Source organism: Anabrus simplex, chromosome 3 (genome assembly GCF_040414725.1).
Source record: "Anabrus simplex isolate iqAnaSimp1 chromosome 3, ASM4041472v1, whole genome shotgun sequence".
In the NCBI taxonomy this organism is placed as follows: Eukaryota; Metazoa; Arthropoda; class Insecta; order Orthoptera; family Tettigoniidae; genus Anabrus; species Anabrus simplex.
This window is the reverse complement of record NC_090267.1, coordinates 325,905,651-325,933,627: the sequence shown is the minus strand read 5'-3', so window position 1 is coordinate 325,933,627 and position 27,977 is coordinate 325,905,651. Positions and strand designations below refer to the sequence as shown.

The window sequence follows — 27,977 nt, the reverse complement described above, 5'->3', positions numbered from 1 at the left end:
TGCTTATTTGTTCACAAATTATGCTTACATAGACAAGAATTTTGAGACAAAACCCATCATTATATGTTACTTAGTCCTCTGGATATGACTATTTAAAAGTAAAGATATTTAAAAACATTGATTTTTAAAATGGGTCCACAAAACATGTTGCGTATTGCACATCATTCTTTTATTTTATACAGTCCTGCACCATATTTTTAATAAAAAACATAGAATATCTAAGGAACTAGATGTGTATTTTATAATTTTTTTAGAAACATGTAAATTTCATGCAAATAGGGTGATTTTTCATCCCCGTATAACGCCTACATCGTCCTCGCAAACGATACCGGCTTTCAACCATCCGTTAGTTTGATTTTCACTCAATAGATCACAAAGAACATACATTGCAGGCCTCTTCTGTACAGATGACTCGTTTTGTTTGGTATCAGACTGGGCTAAGTGCGGCGCACATTATTAGTTCAGACCAGGGGTGGGGGGGGGGGGAATTAGTGTTTCAGATCTATTTCAGTGGAAAATATTTATCATGATCTGTGTGACAAGAATCATAACTCAAAACACAATTTCAGAACTGTTGAAATTTCATCAAGATTCATGAAATAACTATATATACTGCCTGACAAAGAAACTGAAGCACCCAGAAGGAGAGGAGGAAACGAAATTGGAACTTCACGTATTTAGAGGGTATGTGATGTTATTTCAATGATTACAAAATCGAGTCAGATTTACAAAGAACATGGCAGTATGAATCCGTTTATCACTATGACGATGCACCCTTTCTGATCTGGATGTTTGCACTGATTCGTTTGGGAAGGGTGTCATAAAGCTGTTATATCCTCTCCTGAGGAAAGGTGACCCACGACTGTTGTAACTGGTCCTTGACATCCTGGATACTGGCAATGGGACGCAGTTAACATCCGAGCTGGTCCTACACATGTTCTGTCGGGGACAGAACTGGGGACCTTGCTAGTCACGGGAGTACCTCAACATCACGCAGACCGTTCATGGAGACACATGCAGTGGGTGGACGAGCAGTTTTCTTTTGAAAAATGGCAGGACGATACTGTCGCATGAGAGGTAACACACGAGGACGCAGGATGTCCGTGACGTACCGCTGTGACGTCAGAGTTCCCTCAATCACTACCAGCCGTGACCTCAACTCATACCCGATGGCTCCCCACACCATGATGCCAGGAGTAACACCGCTGTGCCTCTCCAAAATATGTCGTCGCCATAATCGCAGACGATGGTCATCCAGGGTAGCGCAGAACCACGATTCATCGCTGAACACAATGCTATGCCATTCTTCAGCAGTCTATGCTTCCCGTCAGGCCACCATGCCACGTAGCCGTTTGTGTTGTGGTGTTAACGGCAGCTTACGCATGGGACGGTAATTCCCTAATCCGGCTGCTGCTAGTCTCCGACCAATGGTGCGGGATGACACAGAATGTTGCAGGGAGTCCATTACGTGTTTTCGGATGGCAGACGCAGATGTGAAGGGGTTAGGGTGTGCCTGGTGCGCAATACAGAGATCCTCCCTTGTGGTGATTAGACGCGGTCGACCGAAACCTAGACGATGAGTATGCCTGCCCTCACGTTCCCATGCAGTCCAACATCGGACCACTGTCACATCCGCAAATCTGGATAATGCACGGTTCGATCAGCCGCCCAAATGCCGACCCACAATGAGGCCCCTTCCAAACTCTGTCAGGTGCTGATAACGCAATCTCACACGAGTACGCGACATCTCCATGGTCTTCACAGCGATCATTCAACATCGTCCCTTATATACCTCACCAGGCCTCGTAACAACGCTAAACACAAACAAAACTAATGCTCTCTGGTTGCCGTTGAACCGGTCACAGAGAATTGCAACTCTAATCATTTACATACCCGCCGATAGTGTGGGCGTGTACGAAGTTATATTGACATCCGACCATTTCGTTTGGGTGCTTCAAGTCAGGCAATATACAGTATATCTAGAGACATACGGCATATCAGACAACAAGTATTTTCCTTAATGAAATGGACTATGCCTCTAAACTATAGAATGTGTAATTCTAAGGTATCTGAAGACCCTAAATTCTCAAAAATTCAACCACAACTCTTAGAAGTGAATCGTAATGTTTTGTTTTTTTCCATAAACATGTTTTTCAGTCACAGTGTGCCATAGTAAGTTAATAAAATACAAATGATTCCATTACTCACAAAGCGGTCTTAAAATTTTCACAAGACCTGGAACTTTCAGCCAATGACTCTAGGCAGAACACCTAATCATGACATTACGCATGTTCTATTCAACCAGAAAATTATGGGTTTTAATGCTCTAGTTTTAAGTGCAGTCAGCATCCAGTATTCGGGCGATAGTGGGTTCGAACCCCACTGTCGGCAACCCTGAAGATGGTTTTCCGGGGTTTTCCATTTTCACACCAGGCAAATTCTGAGGCTGTACCTTAATTAAGGCCACGGCCGCGTCCTTCCCACTTCCAGCCCTCTCCAGTCCCATTGTCGCCATAAGACCTATCTGTGTCGGTGGGACGTAAAACAAATAGCAAAAAAAAAATAATGCTCTAGTTAGGGGATAGGAGAGTATCAAAACAGAATTCCCCATTTATGGAGAGTCAGAAGGATCTAGGATTCTCTAGGACAACAGAAACGAGTAAATTTCTGGAGGAAAAGACTAAGGCTAATCACTCTTTTGCAATTAGTGCCAAGGTTATGAATACGAATACTGGAAGACTCTTCCACAGATCTTCATTGGCCGATGAATGTGACTTTAAACATGGTTCTTTATACTCTGAAATAGATAACTGCCAATGAGCCACTTACAGTAGTTACAGCTACAATTATTGAATTGAAGGGGTTTTGTTAGGCTTAATAACCTCATTACTGATGCCCCTTAAACTGAATCAGTATAATATTTTATGACTGTATGAGACGTAGTTACCGTGGCTTTCCATTTTCACACCAGGAAAATGGTGTGGTTGAATCTTGATTAAGGCCACGATCAATTCCTTCCCACTCCTAGCCCCTTCCCATTCCATCGTCGCCATAAGACCTATCTGCGTCAGTGCGACGTAAAGCAAATTGCAAGAAAAGAAAATAAGGGACGTGGTCTTGTTCCTAAAGATAAATGACTATCATGAGATTTTTAAAAAAATGTGATTGATTTTTGATCAAGCATCACAGTTTTAAAGGGTTAAAAATATTTTCTCCACAATTAGAGATAGATTTGAATCTGGACTTCGATGAATAGATAAAACTATGGGTGGAATTTTAGGGTTGCCTAGGCGTCGACTGAACTGAAACTTGTGTTCTTAGCTGTCATTTTGATTATCATTGGTTTTTCCGTTGCATTCTGGAGGAGTTGAGTAGAGTTCAAATAGAATCTTACTCTTAAACTTTACTAATCAGGAAATTCATGTTCTCCTTGGTACTCTCCCGCTTTCGAGTTTCACCTGATCATTTCTTACCAAATTTCAGATTTCTGCTAAATCTTCTTAAGGGTCCGCAGTATTCAAGCTTTCCATGGTATCTTTAAGTTCTGCCCAAACCGAGCGAGTTGGCCGTCGGCAGCCCTGAAGATGGTTTTCCGTTTTTTTTCCATTTTCACATCAGGCAAATACCCTTTATCTTAATTAAGGCAGTGACCGCCACCTTCCCAGTCCAAGCCTATTCCCATCCTTACGTTCGATGTTTTAGTGCGATGTCAAACCACTAGGAAACATGTACGTTCAGTCTTCAGCCCTAAAGCTGGTTGGATCCTCAACAGCTCTGCCATCAGCTGTCATAGATGGCCTAGGCATCACTGAAGAGGCGTACTAGGGAAATGAGGAGTGAGGTAGTTTCCCGTTGCTTTCCTCACTGAGCCAGAAGTTGCTATTACATATCAGTCTGCCAAGCCCACTGAAATGCATGCACCGACTGACCCTATGAGCAACATTTTCATGCCATTCATAGCAGGGACTGGCTGTACAAGGAATGGCATTACTAGCATTGCTCATACCTCAGTCACTTTCATATTGTCAAAGCCAAGGATAAGACAGAGACAGATCAATGAAAGTAACAAAATTTCTCTAGCCCATACCAGAAGACTTAGTGCACTGTAAACACTACATCTTGCCAGCAAAGGCATCTAGAAAACATATCCTGGCCAAATATGTCAGTACATTTCAAAACCTTGGATCCTTACGCTGTTCATTTTTCAATAGAAAAGCGACAGCACGATGCTTTTCTTCAGAAACAAGTTCAGACTCGACTGTCAGGCTGAATTGTCAGCGTAATGGTCTTAGCTTGAAAGGGCTTGGTGCTCGATTCCCGGCCGGGTCTGGGATTTCAACTGCGTATATTTAATGCTTCTGCTTCGTGGACTGAGTGTTCGTGTTTGTAGAAGTACTCACCTTCATCTACACATAACAGGTCACACTAAAATCCACCGCCGAAGTGAATACATCCCTCTACATACAGTTCCCGTCAGAAAAGGCATTGGCCGTAAAGATGGGTTAAACGCATACAAAATGTCGATCCTAGGTAACAGGGAAAAGGTCAGGAAGATGAACATATATTCAAGCTCGATTTTACAGAGAAGGCGTTTCATCTTCACGGAAGTGATCCTTGCTACTCTGTGTTTTACTGGGGGTTAGAAACCCCCCTCCCAGCATTTTTACAAAAATAAAATAAACAAAAGCAGACAATAAAATTAAACAAACATTCAGAGACATAATTGTAAAAGCAAAAGAACTGTTGAATCTATTTTGTAAGAAGCCTCGAAAATAGGATTTTAGATTGTGAACTGAACATACAATTCGCTGTAATACTGTTGACCTTGATCATATTGTTCTTGTTCTCTATTTTAATGTGAGATTTTGTCCTGACTGCAATCTGAATATCAACATAATTCACTTGTATCAGTGTCCTTATAGTGGCAAGTCATGCTTGCGAGTACCACACAAGCACCTTTGTTATGTTCTATCATAATTTTGTAACTATAACCCCACCTTCGGCCGATCCTCGCTACGCTACTGCTGATTTCGAAGCCCATTGCTTTCTGTGCTGACACCCAGATAGGTATACGAACTGGCTTTTTATGTTGGTGTGTACTGTAACATTGTTTATAAGCACAGGTCATGTGCATCGAACTACACTGCCACTAATTGGATATCTCAGAAAATATTATATATCATATCTAGCCCTCGTCTTTGGCGGACGGTGCCAAGTGGCGGGTGTCTGTTTAGCATTTTATATCCTATATAACGCAAGTTGTATTCAATCTCTCCCTTGGCGGAAGCACACAATGGAGCAAGGAGGGGCTGCCTTGCCGACACACCCCACACCAAGTAGTCTAATCATAGCTCCCAGCGGAGCTTTTCACTTCACTTTCACTAACACAACCCTTGGGTACACTTACTGCTGGCTTATTTCTCAATGAACTTGTCCTCAGAGAGTCGTCCGATTTAATTCTGCTACCGCACACTATGAAATAAAATCCACCACAGAAGTGAACACATCTCCACATAGGGTTGCCGTTAGGACCGTAAAACTAGGTTAAACCCATACAAAATGCCGACCCCAGATGTAGTAAAACCTGCTAACTTAAAAAACAAAAACTCACACTTTGAACACTTTGAACTGAGTGAGATGGCTACGCGGTATGGGCCATGTATCTGTTCGCTTACATTCGGGAGATGGTGAGTTCTAACCCCAACATCGGCAGCTCTGAAGTTTCTCATCTTCACACCAAGTAAATCAATCAATCAATCAATCAATCAATCAATCAATCAATCAATCAATCAATCAATCAATCAATCAATCAATCAATCAATCAATCAATCAATCAATCAATCAATCAATCAATCAATCAATCAATCAATCAATCAATCAATCATCTGCATTTAGAGCAGTCGCCCAGGTGGCAGATTCACTATCTGTTGTTTACCTAGTCTTTTCTTAAATAATTGCAAGGAATTTATTGAACATCTCCCTTGGTAAATTATTCCAATCCTAACTCCTCTTCCTATAAACGAATATTTGCCCAATTTGTCCTCTTGAACTCCACTTTATCTTCATATTGTGATCTTTCCTGCTTTTAAGGACACCACTCAAACTTATTCGTCTACTGATTTCATTCCACTCCATCTCTCCACTAACACCTCGGAACGTACCACTTAGTTGAGCAGCTCGTCTCCTTTCTCCCAAATCTTCCCAGCCCAAACTGTGCAATATTTTCGTAACGCTACTCTTTCGTCGGAAATCACCCAGAACAAATCGAGCTGCTTTTCTGTGGATTTTTTTTTTCAGTTCTCGAATCAAATATTCCTGGTGAGGGTCCCATACACTGGAACCATAATTTAGTTGGGGTCTTACCAGAGAATTACATGCCCTCTCCTTTACAACCTTACTACAACCCCTAAATGCCCTCATAACCATGTGCTGAGATATGTACCCTTTATATAAAATACTGTTTATATCATTACCCCAATAAATGCTGGGGTTGTGCCTAATTAAGGACACAATTGCTTCTTTTCCAGTCTATTTCTACCTAATCGTCACTAAAAGACGTATCTTAATCAGTGTGAAGTTAAGCCCCTTGCAAAAAGAGTCCCTTTAACAATTAGTACATGCACCTTCAGCCAATTAAGGAACGCGTCTTGCCAAGACGTGCTCAACCTAACGACTTCCTTAGCCATATGATTTGGTTTATTTGACTCGATTCGCTATCCCTCATATCATGCATCTCCTCATTCTCATGAGGCTCGGTGAACCCTGTTTCAACCGTCAGTTCAGAATTAAACTCTTTGGACTGGTCGGTAACCGAACCAAGGGCCTCCAACTAAGAGATAGGCACACTAAAATTCCTAATCGTAATCAATATTGCATAGATTGTGAAGTGTTGAAATCGTTGCATTTTGCGATGAGGGCGTGTTAAACAGCATCAAGACAAAGGAACCGGATTAGTTATCGCTTGAAAAGCCAGTCCTGAAATATGGAGCAAGATACGGGACCCACATCAGATAGGGGTTAATATTACAGTACTGATGCGAGTACGCTACACAGTACGGGTCGTGCAGCTGTAAGCGTGCATTCGGTCTGTGGTTATTTGAACAGTACCGCTGGCAACCCTGAAATTGTTCTTCCATGGTTTCCCGTTTTCACACCACTCAGTTGCTGGCCTTAATTCAGGCCATGGCCATGACCTTCCCAGAAGTAGTCTCAAGTGTCTAGGGGGACGTTGTATATTATCTAGTCTTTGTACTGTATTTCATGTTTTACTCTGTTAGTAGGCACTATAGGCTATATTTAAAATTATAATAAATACAAATAATGATTTCGGGAGGTAGTGGATTCGAATACCATGTCGGCAGCCCTGAAAATGTTTTTTAGTGGTTTCCCATTTTCAAACGGGGCAAATACTGGGATTATATCTTAAGGCTATGGCCGGTTCCTTCCCAATCCTAGCCCTTTCCTTTTCCATAATCGCCATAAGAACTATCTGTGTCGCTGGGACGTAAAGCAAATTGTGAAAAAGAAAAAAATAATGTTTTCTTGCTCAACTGCTCCTTGAAGAAAATATTGTGAGAGATTCAGGAATGAGACCAGTTTTTAGGAGAACAATGTCTCGCTCAACTATTTTCAACGTACGACGTGAAAGAATTCTTGCTTACAGCATACCTAGAATGTGATAAGGGATCATCTCTGTTATCATTGCTATTGAAACAACGATGAAGTCGTTCAGTAAGTTAAACTTGCAGTTTTATATAATAGCTTATACAGTCTACAGGAGCGTAATAAATCCCACTGCCTTGATCTGGATTCCAACCGTGATTGCCTTTTATGACAGGCCAGTGACGATATCACCCTGTTAACACACTTCTGGAAAAATCTTGTTAGCATTTCATTTAAGTTTACCGATTTACAAGGTAGGCCTAATTAGTTACTGTGTTTATGTTGAGTACACAGACCGAAGACTGCTTGAATCCTCATCAAATCCACCATCAGCTGTCGTAAGTAGCCTAGACATCACTGAAGAGGCGTATTAGTGAAGTGAGGAATGAGGTAGTTTCCTATTCCCTTCCTCACCGAGCGAGAAGGTGCTCTTACATACGTCTGCTAAGCCCAGCGAAATGCACTTCGCAGCCCACCCTGTGACCAACATTTTCACACCCTTCATTACAAGGGCTGAATACATAAGGAATCGTGCTGCTAACATTCCTCATACTTCAGTCACTTTAATTTTATCTTTATTTTTTATTCAATTTGCTTTACGTTGCATCAACACAGATAAGTCTTTGTTTTTTGCTAGGGGCTTTACGTCGCACCCACACAGATAGGTCTTATGGCGACGATGGGATAGGAAAGGCCTAGGAGTTGGAAGGAAGCGGCCGTGGCCTTAATTAAGGTACAGCCCCAGCATTTGCCTGGTGTGAAAATGGGAAACCACGGAAAACCATCTTCAGGGCTGCCGATAGTGGGATTCGAACGTACTATCTCCCGGATGCAAGCTCACAGCCGCGCGCCTCTACACGCACGGCCAACTCGCCCGGTCAGATAAGTCTTATGGCGACGATGGGATAGGAACGGCCTAGGAGTGGGAAGGAAGTGACCGTGGTCTTAGTTAAGGTACAGCACCAGCATTTGCCTGGTGCGAAAATGGGAAACCACAGAAAGTCATTTCCAGGGCTGCTGACAGTGGGGCTCAAATCCACTATCTCCCGGATGCAAGCTCACAGCTCTACGGCACTAACCGCACGGCCAACTAGCCCGGATTCATTTCATCAAAGCCGAGGAAGCTCGAGATAGAAAAATGAAAGTTACAAACTTGATCTAGCTCATTTTAAGAGGGGACATAATACGGTTTGAGCATCGCATGTCGCTAGAGATGAATGTGGGCAGACTTTTATACTAGTAACGTGATAAATATTGTGTATCCTAAATTGAAAATACAGTATATATACACGGTGTACCGTGCGACAGATGCCGTTCAATAATCACAGACAATGATAAAGGACCTCTGGAGAATTAAACTCCTTAATTCCCAATTTCCATACAAGTAATGACTGGCCGTGATGAAGGAAATAAGGGCAGTTAAAACGAGAAGACTGACCAACCCTCTAATAATTTTTCATTCAGAGTGCACGGAGGAAAATAAGGTACTGTAATTTAGGAACCATAATTTATCACATGGGAATCACCACCATCGTTCTGCTTGACCGGGGTAAGTAATGCCATCTTAGACAAGGTCTGTAGTCCAAATATCTCTTGAAATGCCACTAAGGGAGCCCCCAAGATGTACAAAATCGAAGTTATGTCACGAAATCTAAGGGTCACGGAACCTGTCAAAAACTCCCCACTCTACAGACTATGCAATGTCTACAACAGTGCAGTTCAGAAAAATAGACTTCTGTGTACCTCTAGACCTGTTTTTACAACAATTCACCATCTCCGTGAAAATTCTGTAATTTGTAATGCTGATTTGAACCACAGAATGTATTATAAATATTCTACATTAAGTTCTATGCCATGAATGTAATTATAAGTGTTAGAACTAGAAGAAAATAATAGTTTAAATATAAAATTACGATTTTTATTTTTTAATATTTTTTACTCTTTCTTGTAAAGATTAAGTTAGATTACATGTGAAATAGTGTTCCTTTCTCATTGTAAATATAATATTAGAATAGTTCAGATATTAGGTTATTAGACTACGTCTAAGCATTTTAAAAAAACACATGTAAACATTTGACACTGTAATTGGGATTAGAAATCCTGTATTGCGCAATAAATAAATACATATACTAAATAAATAAATAAATAAATAAAAACGGGAGGTCGAATTTTTGCAAGAAACTTATATCGTCATTGAAAGGATAAAAGGAAGAAAAATTGAACTGAGGACAAGCAGAACGATGGTAGCGATGCCCACGCGATAAATTATGGTTGCTAAAGTACAGCACCCTACTTTCCTCCGTGGACTCTGGATGATAAATGAATTAGAAGGTTGGCTCCTGTTCTCGTTCTAATTGCCATTATTTCCTTTATCACGGCCTGCCATTATTGACGGCATACAGCATAATAATAATAATAATAATAATAATAATAATAATAATAATAATAATAATAATAATAATAATAGCGTACGCCCTCCGGAGAGGCCACATACTGAACCCTTGAACTTATTCAGTACAGGTCATTCGAGTACTCACCCATGGGTGAGGATGGGGTGCCTCTTAGGATGAAATATAGAGTTGAATTCGGCACATATCCAGTCCCCGAGTTAGCAGGAGCTTAAAATCCCGGACCCGACCGGGAATCGAACTCTGGACCCGTTGGAGCAAAGTCCATCATGTTAACCAGCTACCCACGGAGCCGATGACGGTATAGCAATACCAACGCTTACTTGCAGTTACAAGATATGGACTACATACAAAAGGCACTTAAAATGTCGGAAAAATGGCATGAGCATTGAAGCAATGATCATCAAACATCAACTTCGATGGACCAGCCACATCACCTGCATGCCTAATACAGGTAGGCCTAATACATGTAATACGAAGGGCGTACTATATTGTTTTACACTTTATTTTTTCTGCCCAAATGAAGTATACATCAGTTGTTACGTCCGCCTTCTCAACACAATCTCCTTGTAACTCTATGCACTTTTGCATCGATGTGTCAATCTCTCCAGACCTTCCTGAAACCATTATTTCGGCGTGCTGCGTACCCATGCCTTGACAGCTGTGTTCATTTCTGCAAAATCCGCAAAACGGCGACCACGCAGAGGTTTCTTCATGTTCCCGAACAGGTGATAATCACTTGGTGCCAAGTCGGGAGAGTATGGAGGGTGTGGCAGCACCGTGTATCCCATTTGATCAATGGCAGCGGTGGTCTCTCGGCTGGTGTGGGGCCTCATCACCAGTCACAAGCCTAGCCATGAAGTCGCCTGGATCTCGATCATGGTGTTGCAAAAGTCCTCTGCACACGTCGACACGCCTCTGTTTCTCGTCTGCAGACAAGAGTCTAGGCACCCACGCAGATGACACCTTTCCCCAACTGTAAGTGGCCGTGCACGATCCGCTGCGGGGTGTTTCGGCTTATTCCCATGGCTGCCTCCATTTCCGTAAATGTGAAGCATTTGTTTCCTTGGATGGCCTGTTCGACCCAGGCAATGTTGGCTGGTGTTGACACTGTCACATTCCTTCCACAACTGGTTCCTTTGTCCACCGATGTGCGCGCTGTTTTCCTACCCTCCATCCACTAGTTACACGCCAACACGTTCAAAAGTGAAATGTGAACCATACCCGGACGTACAAGAAATGAAGTGTAAAATAATATAGTGCGCCCCTCGTACAAGCACGTGATGTATTCTCAATTGAAGAACGAACAACGTAATTCGGGAGGGCAGTAAAAACGATTTACTTAAGTAAGTTCTAAAGGCTATGACGAGCAAGTGCCAAATATACCTCGGCAACTGGCTGGATGTTGTGGCGACGTATTGTCCACGAGGACTCAATATATTTCGAACAATATCGATGAAGCCATGCCATGAGATTACAGAATATTACGAGAAAACCGGAGAAGAAATGATCACAACATTCTACAGCAATAAAGAGTTTCCACACATATGGTGTGCCAGCATTGCAGCAGAGCTCGTTTTTCAGTTGTCTGAGAACCCATGGTCAGCGACTTGATGCACTCGGAAGACATTATTATACTCGCCAGCGATAAAATGCCTATGATCATGACGATGATGATGATTGGACAACTGGGAGAGTTGGCTATGCGGTTAGGGGCACGCGGACGTGAACTTGCATCCGGGAGAGAGTGGGTTCAAACCCCACAGTCGGCAGTCCTGAAAGTGGTTTTCCATTTTCAAATACTGGGGATGTACCTTAAATAAGGCCCCGGCCGCTTCCTTCCCGTTCCTAGCCCTTTCCTATCCCCTTGTCTCCATAAGACCTATCTATGTCGGTGTGACGTAAAGCGAATTGTAAAAATATATGATTGGACGCATTCTTCGTCACCCTTTATTGTAGTTTGCTGGTCAATTTCTCGGGTTCCCTAAGAGCCACCACCTTCTCTCGCTCACAGAGCGTCCAGCAAGCAGCTGTAAGAGCAGGACGGTTCATCTCGGTCTATGGAGGAAGTGTTTACCTGAAGGAAGCCCCGAGTGTGCGGCTTGACGGTTCAGGTTACATGACGATCACTGTCAGTCTTCATTAGAGTTTCTCTCCAGCAACGTCCCTTTCATCGTCTCAGGCACAGCAAGTCAATAGTTAAACAGGTCCTCAAACCAGATCAGCCAGTCCTTGGCTGGCCTTCTACCTGTGTTACTCCCATCGACAAGCATTGTGTCCTTCCGTAAGAATGAATGAACATTACCGACTTCGTCGTCCAATTGGAGACATGAGTCACTAATTCTTCGCTTGCAGCAGATACCGCAAACAACACGAGTTCTTTTATGAAGTCAATCAACATCAGCAGTTTCTGACTTGTAAATCTGCACTCCCTGTTCCACAAAATATATAGCAATCACATAGACTAATATTTTAGAGCCACTCATCTTGAATTTTTTCTTTAATGTAAATGAAAATCCACAGCCTGTTTCCAGTCATTCGACCGGGTCAGGAACGGAATGAATGAAGCCCCCATCTAGCAACGAGGATAGGAATTGTGCCGGCTGCCGAAGCCTGTCGCATTCCTCTGCGGCAGTGATTAATGAATGGCAGATAAAATGAATACTCGTCTTAATTGCTATGTGTTTCTTAATGTTTTATGTTATTACATTTACGTCCCACTGATTATTTTGATTGGTGCGACGTAAAGCCAATTGTAAGAAATATGCATAGGCCTAGACGTCGAGGTGCCAGACTTATCCTGTAGGAGATTCTTTCATTGGCGATGAATCTACGAACACAGGCTGGCCTATTTGAGCACCTTGACATAGAACTGCACTGAGTCGTGTTCGAACCCTCTAATGTGGACTCAGAAGGACAGCGGTCCGTCTCAGCCGCTTAGGTCAACAAATTTAGTATTCCTATTGAGCGCTCTATGAACCACAGTGCCGTATATCACTTCAGACGTGAAAGTTCCTTCTAGGAATCGAACCCTCGGACTTCCGACTGAACCAAGTCTGCCTATCCCACCTCGGATAAACACTCACTAACAATAACTATCAGTATAGTATACATTTTGGTACTGGCAATGGCATCATCTCTGGATTCTCACGAAGGCGGCCTTGTTCGAATCCTCAACAATGCATGTAGAATAGTAGAAGCGAAAACGTCACGTCCCTGTGGTTGGGATTGACGTGAATTAATTGAAAATTCTGCTTCCTGCATTTCGAGGTCCCAAATACAAAGCATATTGAATAAGCAAGTATGTTAATCTTCTTCTACCACTTTTCCCACGCCTGTGGAGTCGCGGGCGCAAACTGCTGACCCCAACTCTATGTGGAGGGACGTAATCACTATTGCGTGTTTCTATGGTGGTTGATAATGTGGTGCTTTGTCCGAAAATGAAGAGAAGAGCCAGAAGAATGGAACTCCCCGACCCGGCTGGGAATCGAATCCGGGACCCTCTGAATCGAAGGGCAATAAGCTGACCATTCAGCTAAGACATGATAATACCTTTTTTGGGCATTTGCCATGTCAGAAAACAAGGTGAATTTCTTTACGTTTCGCAGAGAAATTTGCTCCTTGTCTCCTGAAGAAAATCTTTTCTGTTCACGAGATTCTAATATTAATAACGCTACTTGCTTTACGTCCCACTAACTACTTTTTCGGTCTTCGGAGACGCCACACGAGATTCTGTAATTAGTGCTTTCTAATTAGTGTTTTCTAAGACGGCAAAATCCTAAAAGCTTATTATCATGTCTACAACTACGGGCCGTGAAGGTATCAATCTAAATAGCCTATGTTAATACTGACACTAAATATTTTGTACGAACAATACCCACTGACACAGTAGGCCAATATAGTTATCCATGCACTGTAGAAAAGAACATATAGACCTAGTAGTTATTAATTTATTACATATGGAGATCAAATTAATATGGATTGTAGTATAGTACGGTACAAACAAAGATTTTTAAATTCGTTTTTAAACTCCATAGACATGATTCTTTAAGATCGATAGTCAGTACTTGAGTACAGGAAGTAGCTCAGACGGTTGAGGCGCTGGCGTTCTGACTCCAACTTGGCAGGTTCGATCCTTGCTCTGTCAGGTGATATTTTGAGGTTTTCAAATACGTCAGCCACGTGTCGGTACATTTACTAGCACGTAAAAGAACTACTGCGGGACTAAATTCCGGCACATCGGCGTCTCGAAAAATCGTAAAAGTAGTTAGTGGGACGTAAAGCCAATAACATTATGGGGGATTGGGATGTGTAGCGATTATATCTATTCTTCTGTGAGACACAGTGTCATAGATGCTGTGTAGCTCTCTGACCTTGATCACAATATCAACAGTCACGTTGTTTGTTCACACATCTTCAGGACAAAGTCCATGAGTTCCAAATCATACAATCATCTTAAAACTACAATTATCATCAATAACATAATCAATCTATGTTGTCCACGTGAGTCTCTCGACTGTACCTCTCCGATCTGTCATTCTGACATTTCGGGGGGAAGAGCTGGCAGGAGTCGTGACCTCGCCAGCAGAACACTGCAGCAGATCGCAGCACTGTCGCAGTCTCCGGCTGGATCTTGGCACCGATCACGCACCCTCTGCTGCCAACACCGTAAATCATTGGAATTGCAAGATTGATGTTATATCGAGAGGGGACGCAGTAATGTCGCTGCATGGATCTAGTTCCTTTACTTGTGAAATAGCAGTTTGGACGTCTGTATGACTTGGCACTCGCCTACGATGAACAGAGTAATATAATGATCGTAAGGAATAGTTATTCGTTCACCTAATTTAAGGAAAACAAACTTGAGCTTTATATGTTTGACAAAATTGGCCTCTACGAATGTCATAATTTAGAAAGATTTCAAGCGGGCCTGAGTCACGATCTTGGTCTACGTTCTGTTGAAATAATGCATTTAGCCAGTACTTTCTTTTGAAATGTAATTGTTGACAATTTATTGATTAATTGTAAACATAATCACGAACCTTTAGGACAATGTCCATGAGTTCTAAATAATTTTCCACCACTGGTGTACTAAAAGATCTCGTTTGGAGCTCCAGAAGTGCGGAACTCACCTTATGACGTGAGACCGCCTAAACATTGAGACATTGCTGATAAACCTAAGCCTCTTGACGGTCAGCGTTAAGTAATTTCGGACTTTTTGAAATTATGATTAGCCCCTCTAAAATCTCTAATACTGTTTCGGTCCGGAGCGAGTGGTGCGTGGTTTGGGTCATGTAGCTGTCGGCTTGCATTCGGGAGATACTGGCTTCGAACCCCACTGTCGGCAGCCTTGAAGATGGCTTACCATTCTGGGGCTGTACCTAGATTAAGGCCACGGCTGCTTCCTATCCATTCCTTGCCCTTTCCTATCGTCACCATAGGACCTACGCGAATGGCGTACTGGGGAATAGTCATCTATGCTACATTCACCTGGTTCCACAGTTCATATTTGGGGGTTGGCAATGGGTCACAGCGCTGCACCCGTCGTTTCACCATATCCCACACATTTTCGATTGGTGACAAGTCCGGTGATCGGGTGGGCCAGGGCAACAGTCTGACATCCTGTGACAACAAGAAGGCGCGTGTTCGTGCAGCAACATGTGGTCACGCATTGTTCTGCGCAATGTAAAGCAAATTGTAAAAGAAGAAGACAACCGCGTTCAGTAATTACGGAATGTAAAGCAAATTGTAAAAGAAGGAGACAACCGCGTTCAGTAATTTTTAACCCATTTATTGTCCTCATGACGCGACATTTCGCAAAATAAATGTTTCGCCATTCTTTCACATCACAGTTTTCTTAAACATTCACTATCTGAGTATTCTTTTACAAGTTGATTTACGCCGAACCGAGACAGATAGGTCTTACTGCGACGATGGGATAGGAAAGGGCTACAAGTGGGAAGGAAGCGACCATGGCCTTAATTAAGGCACAGCCCCAGCATTTGCCTGGTGTGAAAATGGCAAAACCATGGAAAACCAACTTCAGGGCTGCTGAATGTGGGCTTCGAACCAACTATCTCCCAAATTTGATTTATTTTGACAATATACACTCATTTTCATAAAAAGCAGAACACTTTCAAAAAACACTAGAAGTTCATATTCACAGGACATGTTCATTAGTATGTTCTGCAGAAACGATTAGCATTTCATTCACCTAGGTTCAGCATGTGTCCTGTTGCCTAGTAGGCACTGATAACTTGGTCCATGCGTGATGGCACCGACGCGTATAAGGCGCGAATAGTGTCCTGGGGTATAGCCATCCATGCTGCATTCACCTGGTTCCACAGTTCATCTTTGGTGATTGGCATTGTGCCACAGTGCCGCACCCGTCGTTTCACCATATCCCACACATTTTCGATTGGCGACAAGTCCGGTGGTCGGGCAGGCCAGGGCAACAGTCTGACATCCTGTGACAACAAGAAGGCACGTGCTCGTGCAGCAACATGTGGTCGCGCATTGTCCTGCTGAAATATGGCGTCTGGTCGTGTAGAAAGGGTATGGCTACGGATCGCAGGATGTTATTCACGTAGGTCAAACTGGTCACAGTGCTCTGGACACGCACCAACTGTGATTTGTGGCTGTACCCAATAGCACCCCACACCATAAGGCCTTGAATTAGCGCTGTATGTCTTGTGCCTCTCTCCCTGTCTGCGAGAAACCTAAATGCGGCCATCATTTTCAAACAAACAGAACCTAACTACGTCCGAAAATACTATCTACTGCCATTCCTATCCCCAGTGACGCCGTTCCATACACCATTACAGTGCAGCATGTGTATGCACATTAGTCAAAGGTAGGCGGAGAAGTGGACGACGCGGTGGTAACCCAGACCATAATAAACGGCGACGGACTGTCACTCCTGATAGTGTACGATGTGTTATACTATTCCACTGTTTCGCTAGAGCCGAGGAGGACGCAGATCTGTCCTGCAAAGCCATTCGGATGAGGTGTCGATCTTCTCCGGGGGTGGTCTTAATGGTGCGACCAGACCCATCTCGTCGTGTTCTACGGCCTTCTGTGCACCATTCTGTATACATCCGTTGCACTGCCGTCACAATTTGTCCCAGACGAGCAGCAATTTCCCGGATGGATGCATCACGTTCTCTCATGCCTATAATACGCCCTCTTTCAAACTCACTCATATGACGGTACGGTTCTCGCATATGTCTGTGAGGCATCCTGCACGTCTGCTCAAATCACACTGATCCATTACCTTCGGTTTATAGCGACAACGAGAGACGCAGGCACATTTTACCAGTCGGTGTTGGTGCGCCGAGATATCGATGTGGACCTTGAACCTGAGGGCGAACGTAGTTCAAATGCTAATAATTTCTTCAGAACATACTAATGCACATGTTCTGTGAATATGAACTTCCTATCTCTAGAATTAAAGGTGTTCTGGGTTTTTTGAACATAGCGTACTTGCAGTAAGTAATCACTATGACAAATAAAACTACACGTTATACGTCACTCTAAGATGCCGGATTTTACCTCAAGATGGCGACGCTCTTGCATCACCCCATGACGTCATGACGAGGTCAGACTGTTATTATTGGGTTATTAGTTCTTGAGAGTGAGATACTGAGCACTGTCGCTACACGCATTTGTCTTAAAGTTATAAGTTTTATTGATTTTCAAACTTCCATTTTCTTGTAACGCCTACATACCCAAGTACGGTTCCGAAACTATACCGGGCGAGTTGTCCTTGAGGTTAGGGCGTGCGGCTGTGAGCTTTCATCCGAGAGATAGGGGGTTCGAACCCCATTGTCGGCAGCCCTGAAGATGGTTTTCCGTAGTTTCCCAATTTCACACCAGGCAAATACTGGGGCTGTACCTTAATTAAGGCCAGGCCGCTTCCTTCCGATTCCTAGTCCTTTCCTATCCCATTGTCGCTATCAGACCTACCTGTGCCGGTGCGACATACAACATATTCTAAAAAAACAGAAAAAACTATATAGGCCTCCGTATTCTACGTCAAAATAAGGCCTATTCGCAATGTAAGGTATCAGATAAACGCAGTTGGAAATAAAATACGCAGTCTTCACTGGCATTCATAAAGACACTTTGTGAGCATTTTAAAAAATCAGCCACAAAATATACACGAAACATGCAAGGTGATGCACACCTGTATGGAATATAATTCGCTTTGAAGTACCAAATCACCTTCCATAAATGGAGAATCGTTCTTATCGTTGTTGAATCCTAAGACATCTGAATATGGTTTAAATTTGGTTAAATTCATTCGAATGACAACAGAGTTCATTAGTGATAAACATACTTATAGGGGTTTCAAGGGTTGTAAATTATTCCAGTAGTATCCCATAAAGGGTTAATGCGTAGTTGATAATGCAACCTACTCTATACCTCTGTTTTACACCTGCCTACTTTCACTTTTTTTTTAGAGTGAAGTTCAAAAGTAAGCATTTTTTAAATAAGAATTTACATGACTGTCAATGTCTGACATTACAGTCACGGAACCTCCCAGATTTACATAGAATCCGAAACTAATTTCATTTCAAAAAAATATTGTGCTTTAGCCGAGATTCAAACCACGGCGGACTTGATGAGATGTTACACAGTAGTTATCCAAGCATTTAGGAGGATAAAAATCTTCCATGTTACCTGCAACAATGTATACGAACATGCCTCTTCGTTCAAATTACATAACACAGTATACCAGTGGCGTGCGCTGAACACCATCTACCCCAGCAGAAATTAACTTTGTATTAACATTTTCTTATTATTCCTTAGAACGATTTTTATAAAATTTAAAAAGCTGCGAAAATCTAAGGCAAGTTGTCTCGCACTATCGCAGTTCAGCTTCTCCAGCGAGCTAGATTTCCTTGCCGGCGCGAAAGACAGCTATCCCAGCGAAATTTTAAGTCGCTTGGTTGACGCATGCACTTGAAGCTTCCTTGTCCTGGAAGCGGGGCGGGGCAGTGGACCCTCCCCCGACAGCACAAAAAGCGTTCAGCGCCACACTCTAGAGGCTACAAGAAAAATACCAAGATTGTAACAGTATAAGATACTTGTACATCGTCTTGCTAATAAAAATACAACCAGTTTATGAAATCAATTTTAATATAGAAGATTATATTTTATTTTTGGATTTCGGAATGTATAAAGTTGTTTCATTGATGGCACGTGTAGAATATGTTTTCCGATAGCCACAGAAAAATATTTAGGTTGCCCAGCATGAGCACAGAGTTTGTATTTGGTTGTCTGTGATGGTGGTATATAGTGAATGTTTGTAATGTTCCTCTTGGATTATAGGTGAAGGTTTCGCGAGTTCCGTGGCATTCTTCATAAATATAACTTGTGTTATACGTCGTGACGAATATTTTGTCGTTGATGCGCGTACACTCAGTAAGCGAGTGAAACTACAAAACTTCGGTGACGGTAAAATACCAGTTAAATATTGCTGATTCAGTTTAGGTTAGGCTTTTCAAGTTAAGAACAAATAGCCCCAGTGTATTTTTGTGAAAACCATATCACGAAGCGTCACCGGGTTAAACTGTAAGTACATTGTTTAAATCTGCTTTAGATTAAATTATGATGGTGTCGTCATTGCCATGAACATCAATTTGAAAATATGTGCGAGTGAGTGGTTGAAAATATTCTTGAAGGACCTTTCTCAGGTAGACCTTTCCACGAAAAATGCAGCCTTATAAAATGTTGATTGTACAGAGTGTAGTGGGGGCTACGATTGTTTATATTTAAAAAATCATTTTTGCAGCTGGGTCACGAACGTGTTGACCGCACGCCACTGCAATATACTGTAATTTATCTCGTCAAAATTGGTGTAGTAATATTTTCTACATTTACTTGCGTGTACACTTTCCGAGGTTTCTCAGTGATGTTGTTTGGAGTTCCACACAGTCTGGGAGATTTCTATTTACTAATACAAGATTTTGGAGCACCGTGTGCGAGAAGTGCGGAGATAAGGGAGGGTCTGTAAGGGCGCGGCGGCTCAAAGGGCAGGTGTGCTGCCCCCGCAGACTCTTACTCGTCATTGAGACCTACAGTTAGCGCGGGCTCATGAATAACTACATCCTCTTTACAAATCCTCTGCCTTACCTGCATCAGACTTTAATAGCCTTGACAGCAAGCAATTTTAAAATGCCACTTGGTCTTCTGCTACTGATGCTACCTATTAACTGAAAATACAGTATGCCCTGTTGGACCTGCAGAGGTTTCCAAGGTCTGTAATAGGCCTATAAGCTCCATGTTCACAAGTCAACCAGTTACGCATTAGATCATTGTATTAACCATTTCCATACAATTTTTCCTTCAGGATAATCAATTTTCAGTACTGTTCCCAGAAATCTTTAACTGATAATATTATACTCCTGAGGACAAAAATAAAATAATTATGTTATATCTTCAAGACATGTATCCGATTCGTTGGCTGAATGGTCAACATACTACCCTTCGGTTGAAAGGGTCCCGGGTTCGATTCCTAGCCTGGTCGGGGATTTTGATCGCTTCTGGTTAATTCTTCTGGCTCAGGGACTGGGTGTCTGTGCCTGTCCCAACACTCTCCTCTTCATATTCAGACAACACACCACACTACTAACCACTACAGAAACACGCGATAGCGATTAGATCCCTCCATATAGGGTTGACGCCAGGAAGGGCATCCTGCCATAAAATAGGGCCAAATCCACATGTGCGACGCATTCACACTCGCGACCCCACAGGTGTGGGAAAATCGGTAGAAGAATAATAATAAAAAGATTTCAAGACATGTATCCCTTCATGGTACCTTGTGAGGAATTACTAAATTTTGATGCGAAGAAAGTAAACTATCGAAGACGGATGGATGACATAAAAAATATACAGAAGTGTAAACGTAACGACTGATATTCCGGTCTTCTTGTCACTCCTGTATTTCAGTGTTGCCCGTGCTACACCAAGGTCTACCAGAGTATTTAAGAACTGCCTCTCACCTTTACGTAGGCTGTACAATGTGCACAATATCCATATCCTAGATTTCCGTAGACTACTATTATGAAATCGTTTCAGTTTCAGAGTTGCTGCAAGCACTACATGTACAAACAAGAAATATGGTTTCCTATTCCTAGAAGAGTAAATTAAGGTATTTGCTGCAGATAATAATGAATTATATTTAATACTGTGTGAATTTATAGTAATGTAATCAATATGTTGGTTAGTCAGTCAATTTTACGGCATCTAACGATGTCAAACAAATAAAATATTATTGAATTTGATGCCATTACTGGGATCTTTGTTTGTCGCGATATTCAAAAGCAAGCAAAATCAAACTCCTCTGCGTCTATGTCATAAAGACCCATTGAGGAGTGAAAGGTAAAGGTAAATCCGGTACTCATTTGTGATATTGGCTGAGTGTATCCCAGGACCATGTCTCTCACCAGAAGTCAAAGTCGACTTGTGATTGTTCTTCCTAGTGAACCAAGAGTGCCTTTACCCCTTCTTCTAGGCAGCCCCCAGTACCGAAGACAATAAAACATAAATACAAAGTGTTTTTAAAAACAACGCCTAGTAAGATAGCCTATTAATCGCGCGAGAGGTGAATGGTTGAAATACGCATGGCACGGTAATAATGGTGTGTGGTCTGGTTCAGGTCTTTTAACACGACGCTAATGGGCAACCTGAACATCTGCGTGGATGAAGTACAATTTTGAAGACGACACAAACATCCAGCCGTTGAAGCAGTGAAAATAACCAATGAAGTTCAAAATCCTTGATCCAGCCGGGAATCGAAACCCAGGGCACTGTGGATCAAAGGACAGCCAGCATGATAAGTAGTTAGGCACAGAGATAAATATGGCAGGGATGACCAGGTTGTTTTAACGACCTTGACACTACGCCGTAACGCGTGGAGTTCCTATCTTATTTCGTTGTGTTTTCTGATTGCAACAACACGCACTGCCACAGCGTCAGAACGTACCAGTCAACCAGTATCATGGTACAGACAAACTCTGGCACTGTCATTTCGTAATGAAATGAAATATCGTATGGCTTTTAGTGCCAGGCGCAGGTCTTTCTATTTGACTCCCGTAGGCGACCTGCGCGTCGTGGAAAGGATGAAATGATGATGAAGACAACACATACACCCAGCCCCCGTGCCGTAGGAATTAACCAATTAAGGTTAAATCCCCGACCCGGCCAGGAATCGAACCCGGAACCCTCTGAACCGAAGGCCAGTACGCTGACCGTTCAGCCAACGAGTCGGACATTTCGTAATAAGACGTGAAAGGGATCCAGGCAAGATCATCTACAATAGTATCAGACCTTAATACAAAATCAACATGGCCGACACATCGGTTAAATGTAAACACGCCTGTGATACATAAACATAACCTTTTGATTATCGTATTGAATTGCTAAATTGTCAATAATAACGAACAGAATACTTTGGGTAATAAATCAATACTAGGCTATTTAGAAATAGCCTATACCTAGATAAGCAATATGTGGATAATTCAAAATATAAACATTTTCTGTGAACTAGTATGGTCCAGAAATAGGTAATATAGGATTGCATTCTAAAATAACAGTCCTGGGGAAATATTTGATGCATTTCAAAGTGTGGCAGTTTCAATTCAGTCAATCAATACATTAATTAATAAATCACCAATGATCTGAATTTAGGGTTATCGTCCAAGTGGCAGATTACGTATCCATCGACTACCTAGTCTTTTCTTAAGTGATTTCAAAGACGTTGGAAATTTATCGAATTGGTGTAGATATAGTAGGGGGACCCTTGGTAAATTATTTCAGACCGTAATTCTTCTTCCTGTAAATTAATACTTGTTTTTAGAATTACATGTATTTGAATGACCCTTCCATTACCATACGATTTTAAATATATAATAGCCTACCTCGATCAAGAAATTTATTAGAAACGTATCCTTATCGCAAATTTCAATTCTCCCATAACAATGATTCTGATAATGATTCACCAAACTGCTATACTACATCTGTTTCACTTCATATAATCAATAGGAGATTCAAACTGAAGTTCTCTGGTGGCATATGCAGTTTCTAATAAAGTATTTTAACACCCAAATCGTTGGCAACGTAAATACGTACTGTAAGTGACAGCATATCAGTTGATACCTTGTCCCCTAATAAACAAAGATAATATAATATTCATTCACAGATAAAATAAATAGGTTTATCACGTTTTATAACCTCACTTTTAAAAACTTGAAAAGGTACAGTAATTGAAAAATATACTAGGATTGGCACCAATACAGAGTTTTGGCTTCGTCCTGAAAAAGTAGCTTATCAAGTACACGGAAAACATTATCTGTATTGAGAAATTTATCCTACAATATTTTAACGCACCCTAATAAATCACTTGTAATTACGAAATCATCACGATGCATTAAGTACACTTGATCTGAATGTGAGTGCATCTGCTGTAATATTAATTACATCCAGACACACAATACGATCGACACGTCCTAATGTATGAAAATAGTTTTAAAATCAAATTTCAATAAAACATCACTACCTACACAAACGTTTCCTAAACAAACCAAACCAACAGAAAGAACTAAACTTATTCTTCGCACATGCTCATGTTTACATGTGAACAAATCGATCAGGGCACCATTTTAGCTAATGTCGATAGCTTCATTAAGGTTTGATGTATTTTAGTTAATTGTAGTTGGTCTTGATCCAGGCGATATTTAACGAAGAGAGAAAGAGAGCGTGTGTAGTATTCCTGAATACACAATGAAAGGCAGACAGATGCTCCGCGCGCTGCCTGACGATCGCTTCACGTCGTAGTTTCCAGGTCGTTAAACCAACCTGGTCATCCGTGCCATGTCTGGCGTATGGCAAGAAGATGTGTAGGCCTATTTGTACATGAACGGAACTGTCCTGCAATTCTTACATTGTTTCCAGAAGTTTACGCAAAATGAACGAAATAGGTCTACACTTCTGTCCGTCTCCTTGGCTAACCGGTTAGCAGCCGGCCTTTGGTTCTCTTGAATTCGATTCCTGGATGGGTTGGAGATATTAACCTTCATTTATTATATCTTCCGGCTCGGGGACTGGATAATTGAGCCATCTTCAACATTAGGTTTCGTCCTAGGTAGGCTTTCATCCTCAAGGACGCGCATTTCATCTATGGGCGTCAACTTGAAAGGCCTGCAAAAGGCTGCTGTGGAAGGCACATGTCATTGCTATTATTAGTAGACTACTCAGCCACGTGGTCTTTAGTACGTATTTAGAGACAAATAGGTAGCAACATGATATCTCTCCTTGGCTTTATTTTCACGGGAATGAGGACAATAGAATTATTCACCAGTTGGAAAAGTGTCTCACAGGTAATGCTGTAACATGAGGCTCTGATAGAGAAAGAACTGATATTTAACCCTCAGTTAGTCACGCGTCGGTTCCTTCGCCACCGTTTTGCCTTCACCCATTGATAACACTGGTTCAAATCTCCTACAGTGCTGCTTCCCATTGTAGCTTCTGTTCCTTTGTTAAACTATACATTATGGTCGATATTATTAATATTTGTTGTTTTGTTCTATAGGTAATAATAATTTAGTGTGGCCTTTTCTCCCAGTCTAGAGAGCCAAGAAAAATGGCCGTGAGGATTCGTCGTGCTGACTACACGACACCTCGTAATCTGAAGGCCTTCGGGCTGAACAGCGGTCACTTGGTAGGCCAGGGTGCTTCGGAGCTGTTGCACCATGGGTCTGGTATGGTTTTTTCTAACTGGATGCAGCCCTTGTAAGGCAGACCCTCCGATGAGGGTGGGCGACATCTGCCATGTGTAGATAACTCCGCGTTATTGTGGTGGAGGATAGTGTTGTGTGCTGTGTGAGTTGCAGGGATGTTGGAGAGAGCACAACACCCAGACCCCGAGCCAATGGAATTAACCAATGAAGGTTGAAAACTACGACCCGGCCGGGAATCGAACCCGGGACCCTCTGTACCAAAGGTCAGCACGCTAACCATTTAGCCATGGAGCCGGACTGCTTTGTTCTTGAGTAAAGTGTTGATAAACACAGGGTCAGTTGTTTAGACCGTGACGCGCCTTGTAACGAAGGTGAGTTTTTTGTAGCGATGGGGTGTTTTCATTCAGCAATTCCGAGTTATACATTTTCTCAATAGAATAGAAGACGCCCATCCCCTAGCTCCGGATCGTCTGGAACGGAGGAGAGAGTAATCCTTTATTGCAATTCATATTAGTTTGATACATGCATACTTACATTTAAATGTATCTACTACTACTACCTTAAAAATTACACTTACACCTAATTACTGTTTGCACCCGATCTCTAAATTGTAGGGTTTTCTTCTTCTTCTTCTTCCTCTTCTTCGTTTAGGCGTACGATGGACCACGTGGTTCTTAACTCTGGTGAGTTCTTTTCTTCCTCTTAGCCCAGTATTCCTTCATTCTAGCGCTATGGATGTCGTTTCTTTCTTGAGTCCATTTCACTCCTACTCCTGGACGCAGTGATTTAGTTGTTAGTGACTGGAGAGTGTCAGATGTCCTAATTAACTTTTTGAATTTATCTCGGTTGTAAATGTCAATGTGATGAATGTTTAGGTATTGTAGGTCTTTCCGTACTAAATTCGTCCATTTGGCATTTGTTGCTTTCCCTCTGGATACAGTGTTGAAGATTCTTGAAGTGAGTCTCTGGCTGTCCATCCTGACTACGTAACCATAGAACATTAGTCTTGTATTCCTCTTTGCTGTTGTAATGCTCTAAGTTTTACTGTACAGTTCCTTGTTGTGCCTGATTCTGTAGCCATCTCTTTCTGTAATGGGACCCATAATTCTTCTGAGGATCTTTCGCTCTTTCAGTTTTCTGAGTTGTCCTTTCCGGGTTACGTTTAGGCATTCTGAGGCGTACAGTACAGATGGTCTTTTAATATTAACAGTGTGTTATAATCTAGAGCAACCTGTATCTTACACACATTAATAATTATTACATTTGTTTTGTTACGAGTCTGAACATAGCCTATTTCTCCTTAGCTTGCAGTAAACATTGTGAATTAACTGAATGACTGTACGAATGAATGGATGACTGCATACCTGAAATGTTCTTTACAGTTGGCGGACTTTCCCGATTTTATGAACCCTTAACAAGAGATCCTTGTTGATTATTTTTTCATCCCGAATACTGGTCTGATCCTCATAGCTCTGCCAACAGCTATATTGATAGCCTAGGCATCACTGACGAGGCGTACTAGGGAAATGAAGAGTGAGGTAGTTTCCCGTTGCTTTCCCCACCGAGCCAGAACTTGCTATTACATACCAGTCTGCCAAGCCCACTGAAATGCATGCACCAGGTGAGCCTATGAGCGATATTTTCACACCATTCATAATAGGGTCGGCTGCATAAGGAACTGTATTACTAGCAACTCTCATACCTCAGTCACTTTCATATTGTCAAAGCCAAGAATGACACTGAGACAAATCAGTGAAAGAAACAAATTTATTCTAGCCCGTACCGGTAGACAAAGCGCACTGTGAACGCTACATTTTGCCAACAAAGGCATAGATCCTTGATAAACACGAAATTAGTGCACATGAGGCAGGGGAAGAAGATATTTTGCAAGAATGTGTCATACCACGGACACTGAGAATGAATTTTCTGATGAGGAAGCTAACGTTGGGAGTGATTTATTGGACGCTGACGGGAATTTCGTTTCAGGAAAGGGTTATACGAAAATCTGGACAAATTTACCACACAATTGTTTTATCATCAACATGTTCTAGTTCCCTACGCACACAGGAGCAGGGATCGATAACAATCATAAGAGAAAGAATACGTCGTGGCACTGAAACCGTTTGTACTTCATTTGTTTGAATCCTCTTTATGACGTACCACGTGGCCAGCAATTTGGACACAAGAACCAAGGGCGGCGAAACGACCGACATGTGACCACTAGCGTTACAGGACTAAGCGAGCCTCGCTACGGGTTAAGAATAATGAAGAAAACTCGATGAAATAGAACGTATGTAAAGTCACTTGTAGGCACAAGTAAATAGTAATTATGGAGTATGAATCAGATGTCGCCCACCTCTGTGGTGTAGTGGTTAGTGTGATTAGCTGTCACCCCCTGAAGACCGGGTTCGATTACCGGCTCTGCCACGAAATTTGAAAAATGATACGAGGGCTGGAACGGGGTCCACTCAGCCTCGGGAGGTCAACTGAGTAGAGGTGGGTTCGATTCACTTCTCAGCCATCCTGGAAGTGGTTTTCCGTGGTTTCTCACTTCTCCTCCAGGCAAATGCGAGGGTGGTACCTAACTGAATGCCACGGCCGCTTCCTTCCCTCTTCCTTGTCTATCCCTTCCAATCTTCCCATCCCCACGCAAGGCCTCTGTTCAGCATAGCAGGTGAGGCTGCCTGGGTGAGGTACTAGTCATCTTCCCCAGTTGTATCCCCTGACTCAAAATCTGAAGCCCCAGGACAAACACAAACACCCAGTCCCCGGGCCAGAAAAATTAATCAGAGGCGATTAAAATCCCCGACCCTGCTGGAAATCTAACCTCGGGACCCTCTGAAGACCATTCAGCCAATGAGTCGGACAATTCTTCAATTCTTGGGAATAATTCAGCAAAAATTAAATTCTTACGTAAAGTATTCTCATTGTTGTGACAGAACCGAGTAATCTCTTCGTTGTTGATACCGTAGATGAAAGGAATATATTTATTTAAATGCGCGATAAAGACTAATCGGCATTTAATGTTTTATTTTAGTAGTAATTAAAGTACATGCAATACGTTATTAAGTACGTTATATTAACACTAGTCTTTTCCTTCAGCGAGCTGAAGAGGTGCAGTCGCTCAAGTGCGGCCAGTATCCAGTATTCGGGAAATAGAGGG

The 27,977-nt window shown here is 42.2% G+C and overlaps 1 protein-coding gene across 1 annotated transcript in view; it reads right to left on the bottom strand.

Annotated features, from left to right (window-relative positions):
• The window catches only part of LOC136866310 (paired box protein Pax-6), a 653,040-nt gene that overhangs the window by 292,246 nt on the left and 332,817 nt on the right, over positions 1-27,977 (bottom strand). The window lies entirely within an intron of this gene.